Source organism: Pan troglodytes, chromosome 6, assembly GCF_028858775.2.
Source record: "Pan troglodytes isolate AG18354 chromosome 6, NHGRI_mPanTro3-v2.0_pri, whole genome shotgun sequence".
In the NCBI taxonomy this organism is placed as follows: domain Eukaryota; kingdom Metazoa; phylum Chordata; class Mammalia; order Primates; family Hominidae; genus Pan; species Pan troglodytes.
Genome location: NC_072404.2, coordinates 75,357,476 through 75,368,711, shown reverse-complemented (window position 1 = coordinate 75,368,711; position 11,236 = coordinate 75,357,476).

Genomic DNA, 11,236 nt, shown 5'->3' with positions numbered 1-11,236 from the left:
GCCATGCAACCTTCCACTTAGCACACAATTGCGGCAGTATGGATTGAGCTGAAGCATCTATGAGATGGCGGTCCCTTGGATTGCTATAATGAACAGAGTCCTATTGCTGACCTGTTTTGTTCACATAGACTGAGTAGAAAATCTATTTATTGTGTTAGATCATTGAGCTTTTGGAATTGTTACCACAGCAAAACGTAGCCTGCCCTGACAGATATACAAGCCACCCTCTATTTGGGAAAAGTCAAGTTAGGTCACTTAATAAATTTTCCATTTATCTTTGAAGCTCAACATATACCATAAAGTTGCACAGAAACATATTTGGCCCTGAGGAAACCATATAGTTGGTGACCTGAGTAACTGGGGGTGAATAGGGGGTAATTTTCCACTTAACTAATTTCATTTCAAAACAACACAACTCCTAATGCCTTAACCATAGCTTAGCAACCCAGCAACTTTTACAAATTACTGGTAAAAGAATTCTTTAGGAAATGATTTCTTAATATCCCTATGTCTCTTACACGGAGGAAGTTTACTTAACAAAATTTATACAAGAATTGTAAGTAGAGATTTAAATTACATTTCTTTTCACATAGAAAAAAAATCAGCTTCTTCTGTGGTTATCAAGACTGAGAAGCAGGGATTATAGATAAGAATGTTATATAACCAGAATGATGTTTTGATTTAGAAAAGAAAGAGAACACATTTTCCAGTGTCTGGCACAATTCAGTCCATTCATCGAGACCATGAAACACAGTTCAATCCTTCGACCTCAGTTTCTTCTTTATGAAAGGGGCAATGGTGCTCACTATAAGAGGGCTATAATGGTTCATTGCCATTATTATTGTTGTTGGCTGAGATACAGGTGTAAGAAAATATATCAGTCAAAGCTTTAAAATATGGGACTTGAATGCTTTGTGATTTAGATATTTTTCTTCCTATCTTTGTGTCAAACACTATCCACTGAAGTTTTGAATGTTTAACTTATGTGGTTGTTAAAATATTGAAGTCCAGCACAAGCAACTCTATTATAATGCAAATCCAGTTTCTATTATCATCTAATAAAATCGTATGTTAGAGGGAGCAGTATCTGAAGATTGTCCCTTAAAAAAGCACTTGGGCCTGAGCCCTAATGACACAACGCAGATTCCAAGCCAAATAGAGGTCTGTGCTTTCATCAGGTAGCTCCTCTCTCTTCTTTCCTATGTTACATTCTGCAGTGATAGTCCTTCATGAAGAAATAAGAGAATGGTTTAGTGTGCCGGCTTTCTCAATAAGTGTGAGGGGATTGTGAAAAGTGGAGATTTTTAAATTTTCTTTTTGACTTTTACATTCAGGGGGTACATGTGCAGGTTTGTTACATGGGTACATTGCATGTTGCTGTGGTTTGGTGTACAAATGATTTCATCACCCCGGTAGTGAGCATAGTACTCAATAGATACCTGATAGTTTTGCTACTAAATAGTAGGGAACATTCTCTCCCTCCTCCCACCTGCAGTGTTTGGTTCTCAGTTCCTGTGTTAATTTGCCTATGATAATCGGCTCCAGCTGTGTTCGTGTTGCTGCAAAGAACATGATTTCATTTTTTCATGGCTGCATAGTATTCCATGGTGTATATGTACCACATTTTCTTTAGCCACTCCACCACTGATGGGCATCTAGGTTGATTCCATGTCTTTGCTATTGTGAATAATGCTGTGATGACCATATGGGTGCATGTGTCTTTTTGGTAGAACGATTTATATTCCTTTGGGTATACACCCAGTAATGAGATTGGTAGGTTGTGATATTTCTGCTTTAAGTTCTTTGAGAAATCTCCAAACTGCTTTCCATAGTGGCTGAACTAACTTACATTGTTGCTAAACAGCTTCACTCCATTTTGAATCCACATCACTGACTGGACCCTAAGCGTTTTTAAGCATCAGGCAAAAGACTCAGGCTCCTCTCTATCTTAACAAACACTTGAATTAAAAATGTTGTGCCTAACAGCAAACATTTCTTGGGCAATTTTATGGAATGTAAAGGAAAAGAAAACTACACATTTTTGAGTCTACTATGTGTTGGGTGCTTTTCTAACAGTATCACATTTGACCCTTCCAATTCATTGAGTTGGATAGTGTTACTTCAACTTTTCAAATGAAAAAACTGCTTTTTTGGAGAAGTAGAAGAAATTCACCAAACTTATCTGTTGCTAGTTCACTCTTGTGTCCAGACTCACGATCTCTCTATGGCACCATACTGCTTTCTTTAAGGAAATTACAATTTAAATAAGCCAAGCAATTTACCCTACCTCTACAAACCTCAGTTACATCCTTTGGAACATAATGATAATTATAATTCATAAAATTTGGGAAAAGTAAATAGAGGAACAAACAGGATTAATTGTACAAATGAAAAATTCACATAGGCTGTTCTATATGATAAGAGTAAAGGAATGTGATAGATCGGAGTGTTTGTGTAGAAATGAAGTAGGACAGAAACTTCAAGGTGAAGTGAGGTCAAGCTTCTTTCACTCTTGAATTTCAAAACTTTGTATTTTACAACATGAGAAATGATAAAAGATTGATTAGCTGTTAGGTGGGGTGCAAAGTAGTAGACAGATATGAAACCTGAACATTATCTGTATAATGTATTTTAACATGATTATTTCTTCAAGGATCTGCTGTTATCACTAGAGGAATTATTGCCCAGAATGTGGACCAAAGGTTAGAAGACTTCACATTGGAATCCTGGGTCTGCCGTTAAATAATAAGGAACAAGCACTACTTCATAAGATCTTACTCTCATCATTTATAAAGTGATGATTTAAAAATAAGTCTTTCCTATGTTGTGATCCTAAGGATGCAATGTAATAAAGCATTTAAGATCATAGGCCTTTGGGGGCAGAAGAAACTGGCCTACATAGTCCTCTTCTAGCTATGTTTTAGCTCTCTTATCTTAGAAAAAATAAAACCTCTTTAAGCCTCAGTTTCAATAACTGGAGAATAGGGAAAATAATAGTTCATTCCTCATAGGGTTGTTGAGAGCATTAACAATAGATAAAATTCTGCATATATATAATTCAAGACTTGGCATATAGATTGTTTTAAAAAATATATGTAATTATAGTGAGTAATATACTCATAGGCATTCCACAAGGAGACATCCAAGTGTGGCATCAGTCTTTCTAAGTTTGACAAACAAGTAAGCTGTTTAAAGCCGATTACCCTCTAGAATGAGAGGTTGGGATTACTGTGGACTACAAAGATGTGTGGCAAACAATATTTTATATTCTTCTTGGATGTCCTCCTCTTCTCAATTCCCCAGAATATAAAGTCATATTTTGGGGGGACTGTTTGTGTTTTGACTATTAGAAACATAAGCTGACTTAGGGCATGCAGTGAGGAGTACTGAAGGCAAAAAACAAATGATGAGACCCCTTTCAACAGCCTCGCATCTAGGGAAAAAGGCACATGCTGTGTGTCAGCCCAGCCCACCCTGGGAGAGGAAAAGACTACTAGTGAAGTAGTAATGTTAAAAAGAAGAAAAAGTGAGTGTTTTTTTGGTGGGGAACCATTAACACTTTCCAAAAATACACAAAACCAACTTGAAGTTCAATTAAGGGCTGCAAAAGGGAGAAGAGTATGCTATATCTTCAGCATCTGGACCAGAACTAGTACATGAAGTAATACATATCTGTCACTGACAGCTTTCTTGGCTATTTTTAATTCAGTCTAATTAGTCATGTCTTCTCCTGCAAGTATACGAATCAGTCAGAATGTGGGTAACAGTTGTGAAACTACCTTTTGGAGAACTCCTTTGCATATTATTGTAGAAGACAACCATAAAGTCCTATAAATGATAGTCCCCATAAATGTCAACCCAGATAATTCAACGGATGTCAAGAAGCAGAGGTTGGATGGGCTGTCATAGATACTGGGGTTGAATACAGCATATGACATCAAAATCATGGCTTTGTAAACATTTCCTTCTTCACATGCAGATTTAATTATATTGAACCCCAGAGAAGAGCAAAGCTGGGGCCAGCATCATTTCAAAGGAAAGAAAAATGTGTTCCTATTTTTACAGCCTTGTAAAAGCAAGGAAATGTCTGAAGAGAAGAAAAAATAGTTTCAAAGAAGAATGCAATATGCCCCAACCCAAACTTATTCAAGATGTCATTCCTGGATAGAATTCTACACTCTCAGCATTAGACAGGCTGCTTAAGCAAAGGCAGGTTCTACATAGACTGTCATCTGAACATGATATTGATGGATCGTTTTTACAAACAGGCTGGACTGCAATGAAAAGCCTTGTGAATGTGCTAAGACTGCTTTAAGAAGTCACTGGAGACCAGAGTGCCTGAAGGAGAGGATCTAAGCCAAGTTCTATGAACAGTTCATAATATATGAATAATGAAGCACTTCAGGAAAAAAAAAAACATATATATGATGAAGATATTCCCAAAGACATTTCTTGTGTCACTAATATTTTCGAGAACCCTCCTAGCAGCAACTTTATTAGGTGTTTCAGGATATGCAATACGTTTTTTTCATGACACTCTGATCCACAGTTCTTTTTTTTTCTCTCAAGTCACAAAGAACAGGCTTCCATTGCACTAAAGCAGGTAGAAGTCTTGTCTGAAATAAGCTTGAGACAATATAATGAATCAACTCAATGGAGAAACATTATACACACACGTGTAACTAGAACTGTTGGGGCCTTTCAAGGGCAATAAGGAAAGAGAGTATATTGATGAAATAAAAAAATCTGCCTTCTTGCAAATGGAAAACCTGCAACTATTGCAAACAATCCCACCCAGAACCTAATTTCAACACAGAACATATGACTCAGACCAAAAGGCATTTGGTCATTTTTTGCTCACTCACCTGCCCAACTACAATTTTTCTTGGAGCTTTAATATTCAATTGCAAGTTCTTGAATTGAAATTTAAGGCTTTGAAAATATATTAACTTAAATTATTATCTAGTTTACTGATTTTTCATCACTTAAATCAGGTTTTATAAGAGGAGTTTGTTATTGTACACTCCCAGAGATTTTAAGTTCAAAAGAAATGAACTGAAATGGCTTTATTTAAATTGCAGATGACTACTTAAAAAGATACTGGTTAGAGCATGTTCAGATAAAAAATAAAGACAGGGTACCATTATTTTTCAAATATAATCCTCAGCTATTGTTACCAACATATGCCTGCCATAGGATTACAGAAAGGAAAAGTAGGAAGAAGTTTAAGGGGTCATCCTGCTCATTTTTTGGCATTTAAGTCTTTATTTAAAACAAACAAACAAAACAAACAAAAAACAAAACATAAGACAGAACTTCCGTATACCCTCTTAGCAAGCTCTTTTAGTACATCTGAAAGCCTATTCCTTTAGTCATATGTTCACTGAATATTAAACATCACTGTTTACCATTCTTATAAGTAGCCCTTTGCATGGTGAAGACTTAATCGTATCTATTTATAGACAGTTTTTCAGTTGCTGAATCACATTCTTATATGCCTACTTTGATCTTCACAAAATTCTTTTGTGATAGAGCAGGTGAACCCTCAGGTGCCAGGGCAGGGTTTATGTTTTTCATCACTGATGCTAAACATATAGAATGTGCTTAATGGTATTTCTTGAATAAATGGTTGAAGTATCCCCTTTCACACAACATGAAAACCAAGGCTCCGTGAGATTCAGTGAGATTCCCAAGGTCTATTTGTTGAAAAAGTACCATTGAGGCTGGCTTTGAGGGATTTTGATTATTACTCTAGAGTTCTGTGCACTCACTAATTTATTAGGTCTTCATATAACTTACACATACTACCTTCTAGTATTCATTCCCAAACTCTTAAAAAAATAAAAAAAAAGATAAAGAAAAAGAAAAAAAAGCTTATGAGGCAGAATAAAAATGAAAAATCTATTGGCTTCTTTATTTTGAAATCTTAATACTAAATTGTATTGTAAAGACCAAAAAAAATTAAAATAATAAAATACATTCTTTTCTGAGAATTCATTCTTCATAGGAGAAAATATTGGCTCAAGAATAATAGTTAAATGTTAAGTATTCTATATAAGTTGTCGATTGATTGATAATAACATTGTTTTAGATATATTAGATGATTGTTGACTCAGCACTTTCACATATATTACTTTCTGAACCCACGTAAGAGCATTTATTCCCATTTTACAGATAAGGAAGTGGTGAGGAAGAGGCTATATGATTGCATCCAGGTCTTAGGTCTTAATCTCAGGTTGTCTGCCTCTACGGAATGTTGGCTGTGACACTGACATTTATCAATTTTGATTCCTATTTTGAATGATGACCCTTTTAAGCCTTGTTGCATTTGTCTAACTATAATTCTTTTTTTTTACTGAGAATTTCAGGGTAAAAAGGACACTTGCCAAAAAACCTAAGGGAATGCAGAGTATGACCATATGAAACTGAACAGTGCTGACTTCTATATTTTACTATTTGGCGGGGTTATTCAATGAATATGGGAATGGGTGCCTAGCCAGGAGACGTATGTGTAGAAAAGAGCCACCAGAAGTCATTCTGATTAAAATATCTCTTCTCTTATAAATATTTGAGCACTTAGAAATTAATTTGGACTAGCAAACTCCTCCTTTTAAAAGCAAATATCCTGGGAAGATCAAATCTCTAAGTCATAGTGACAATTATTTTAATAATCACATGAATATCAAGCTGAAAATAAGTAATTCAGGAAATGGGAGTTTTGCTGGGCAGAGGAAGAAGAGATCATTTGAGAGCATTGAGGATATTAAGCACCAGTGGTAAGGGAAGAACTTTGTACAGCTAGAAAGCATTAGAAGGGCTCTGAATATTAGGAAAGTTGAAGGCAAACAGGCGGTCAATAGGTAATTGTACACGAGAGGTTACTTATGCACTGGGCCCTGGATAGCAGCCGTGTGTTACTGAAAATTATCTTCTGTACATGGCTGTTAATTTTGGATATCTAGATTCCAAATAATTTTTAAGGATACAAATATAAGTCTTCTTAAGTCAGCTCTGTGTCTCTGCAGTCTAATGTAGCTTAATCTTCTATAAGTCACTGCTACATTAAAGCCAGAGCTGTCCTAATCGGTTGCTATAATGTACAGGCACACACACACACACACATGCACACATGCACACATACATATATACACAAGCAGGCACTAATAAGAAAGATGAGAAGAAAGGGCTAATTTCCAGACACTTGGCAATTCTAATTTTAAAATTCTAACACTCCCTCTCTTAAGATCCTTTCCTTTTTGTCTTTCTCAACTTCCCTTCTCATTCATCCATTCAACTAGTATTTTCTATGCTCGAATTATCTGCAAAGTATTGTGTTGAATTTTAGAGATTGTGTAATGAACCAACCAACTCCTGCATCGAGGAGCTCAAATTCCAGTGTGGTGCGTAATGGGAATATAGATAGGACGGTATGGGAGCAAGAAAAGTGTAGTCCTTATTGAGCTGGAGTGTTAGGAAACTTTTAGGAGATCATGTTAGTTGAGTCTTGCTTTTCAGGTGGGGTTCACATTTCTGCAAGTTATCAACTCAGTTGTTTCTGAGGCTCTGTTAAGTTCTTGCTAAACCCAAATTCTCCCTACAGGAAAAATCCTACAGAGGCTGGTAAGTCTAATTATCATATGGGCATTGAATTTTAGCCATCAAACCACTACACCATTTCAGGGAAATCTACAGCCATTTTTCTTCACCTAATGACAAAGGTATACATGCAGTTAGTCAACAGCAGTCAACATATTCCTATAACAAAAGAAAAAAGATAGGTTTTTTAATGTTGAATTAATATAATAATATCAGTTCTCATATTAATGAGATATAATAATGTTGAATTCTAATAATAATATCAGTTCTCATATTTCAAATTCATTTAAATATGGGTTTATCACTCTATCTGACCCTTGCAGTTCTTTATGTAGTAAATATATAAAAATGCAAGCTCTGCATAATGATTTATTGAACAAAAGACCAACAGTGTGATCTTAACTGATTTTTTATTTTTCTTAGTTGTCTACGTCTTGATAGAAGAGTAAAACAGGATCTGCTTTACATGATCAGTTTCAGGCCATTAATATTTGAAAGATTTTTCTAGGCATTTGTTGGAAAATACTTTTACATTATAAGCACTTTGTGGTGTGGTCACTTTTTAAGGTTTAGGAACTGTCTGTCTATGTCTAAGAATTACTTAGAGATATTATTAAGACTTAAGCTCCTAAGTCACTTATATGCATGCTGGGTGGGGAGTGTGTGGGAGGGAGAAAAACATTGAATTGTTTTGTTGCTCTTAGTTCAATAAAGTGAAGAAAAAAATGGGGACGATCTCTTGGATTTGTAGCAACAATGGGATAGAACATATGATAGAATGAGGGAGACACAGGAGGGGGCTGAATGGTCCCCAGCCTCAACAAATGTGTGTAATGGGCCCTAAATTTAAAAGGAAAAAAAAAATTCCTAGGTGACTAATGTGGTTATAATGAACAATTAAAGCAGGTTAACAAGCTGCAGAGTGCATTCTTATTCAACCAGCAGAAATCAGTCATTGGGGCTTTCAAGAGATAAGAGAAACTATTGACAGGCTTGAGGAGAGCAGCTGAAATTACACAGTCACTCCACACTCTTTATACATTTGTCACTAGTGGATGTAAATATTTATGGCTCAGATGACAAACGACTTACCTTATTTGGTGATTTGAGGCTCTGCTGCAATTCCAGGGTCACCAGAGTGGTGTTAAGTTTCTGCTGAGATCTGGGCTGGATTAAGGCTAGGGAGTCGTAGCAGCTGCAAATGAAAATGTGTCATAACCCATTCCACCCCTATAATCCTCCAACTTTCACACATGTCCCCAAACCAATCCCCTGCCCCCCACCAGAAAAATACTAAGAAAATCTGTTTCTTGGGCTGTAAGGGGAAACTCCAGTATCTGGAATTTAAAAGAATGTGGAGTGCAGAGAAGGAGCTAAAGTAAGCACGTTCAGAGTGTGCATAAAATTAAAACACACCAACCTCATCTGTTGAACAGCATGGTGCTCTGGCAGTTCATAAGCAAATGTTTAATAATATTTATAGTTCAGCTAAATAAGGAATTAATAAAGAAAAAAGTGGATTGTCCTGGATGAGATCAACTCGGTATGCTCTCCCAGATGTTGGTTTTAGGTTTAGGTAGCATAGAATCACCTATGGTCACCAAAGAGTGCAGGAGAGTTTGGTAAAGGAGCTCAGCCCAGGGAATGCCTTTAAAGAGATAATCTTTACATGCTTTCCTATGCTTCGACAAAATTCTGTGCCACTGGTCAGGGAGACAACACTTTTTCCTTCTGTTTTCCAACTGTGAGCCTTGGTTACAACCACAAGAATGTGAAGAAAAATCTACTTAAAATGGTCTTTTAGGGGTAGAACTTATACCAGATGAGTTATAATTACAGAATATTAGAGATGTTTTTTGTGCTAGATACTGGGTCTTGAAACTACTTTCCTTGAAACTATTAAAACCTTAAGTGGATTTTTAACCCCCTGAAGTTGACTACACTGCTGTGCATCCAGACTTAAAGCTGCCCTGAGGTTCTCTTGATGGGAAGTTTTCTCAACTGACAGCTCCCAGATTTGAGGAAATAAGTCTATAACCATGTATTTATATATATACACACATATATAATATATGTGTGTATATATATGTATATGTATTATCTATATACACATATATATGCATATATATAGAATATATATGTATATATGCATATATACATATATGTATGTATATGTATATATGCATATATATACGTATATATGTGTATATATATGTATATATGTGTGTATATGTGTATATATATTCTCTGATCAAGGCATTTTTATACTACTACTGGGGGAAAATGACTAGAAAGCCTTCTTTTAGAAAGAAAAAAATTCATAAGAATTAACATTCCAAGAATTACATGGAAATTACGATAAATTTTCCTTTAACTAATCTTCTGTGCACCAAGAGATCCACTTTTATATGCAGCTTTTTTCTACCCAATACAGCTAAGTACAACAGAAATTGAAGTTGCGGTGGCCATGGTGATGCCCTCTCTAGATCCCCTTTAGAGAAAGAACTTGCTGTTTAAATTCCCCTTCAAGAAAGACTTGTCCCAGCTGCTAAGGTTGCTGTTGGCAGGCAAGTGTCAGCTGGTAGCCCCTTCAGGGATGGCTTCAGCTGCAGAGAACTTTCTTACCTAAGGCAGTGCCCTTAAGAAAGCAGCCCACTTCAAATGACTGATGGAGTATTTATACAAATGCCAGGTCATTTCAGCCAATGCATGACAACATTAAGATACGGTTTTAGCTCTAAAGTATCTCCACGAGGTTGGTCATTGGCTGAGGTTGTCATAAGGCCAGCATCACTCCTGCCAGAATCTGCTCCCTTCCTCTCCCTTCTATAGTTGTTGATTTGCCTCATGATCTATCTCAGTCTCCTTTCCAGAAAACCCAACCTATGACACATGGTCATAGACAAACGTGAAGATGTTGGCCCCAGCTTTAGGGGAGAAAGTAACTTGTGCTGACTTGGCCTCCCAGTGGAGATCATCATCTGCTTGTAGAATTCCTCAATCAAAGAGTTAGGCAATGGATGACTCTCTCTCTAAATCAGGGACAGATCATTTAGAACTAAGGATGACATAGAAGTCTTAACCTTGACTTTCTTATTTCTCAATCTCAGCAACCTGTTATTGCTCTAGGACTTAAATATGTGGAAGCTATCTGTAGAATTCACATAAGCCAAATAAAGTTTGGTAAAGATGATAATTTTAAAAGAAGGAACATGCATATATCCTAGTTTTGCTTGGCAATTTTTGTGTGCTCAGTTTATTATTCTTTGCCTTTAGATGTGTTCGCTGCATTTCTTTATCTCGAGCTCCAGAATCAATCCTGGTCCCCAAAATGAATGATTTAAAAGCCTGTAAATCACTGATTAAGCATGATAAGCCTTTGTATGGTTCTACTAGGGTCTTAAGTGCCCTGATTTCTTTGAGACTCAGCTTTTAATTTGTTTTCTAGAGAGTAAATCTCAATAATGTAGCCTAAAATACATACCAGGAATAAATGCTCTACTGCTAAATGCCAATCTCTGCTTATGAAATCCTGGTTCCTCTTTTGTACCTCCCCTCTGGCTATCAGTGACCTGTAGAGTTTCTTGCAGATCAGGTGATAGTATCAGTCAAAGAAGATCATTACCCAAAGGCCAAGGAA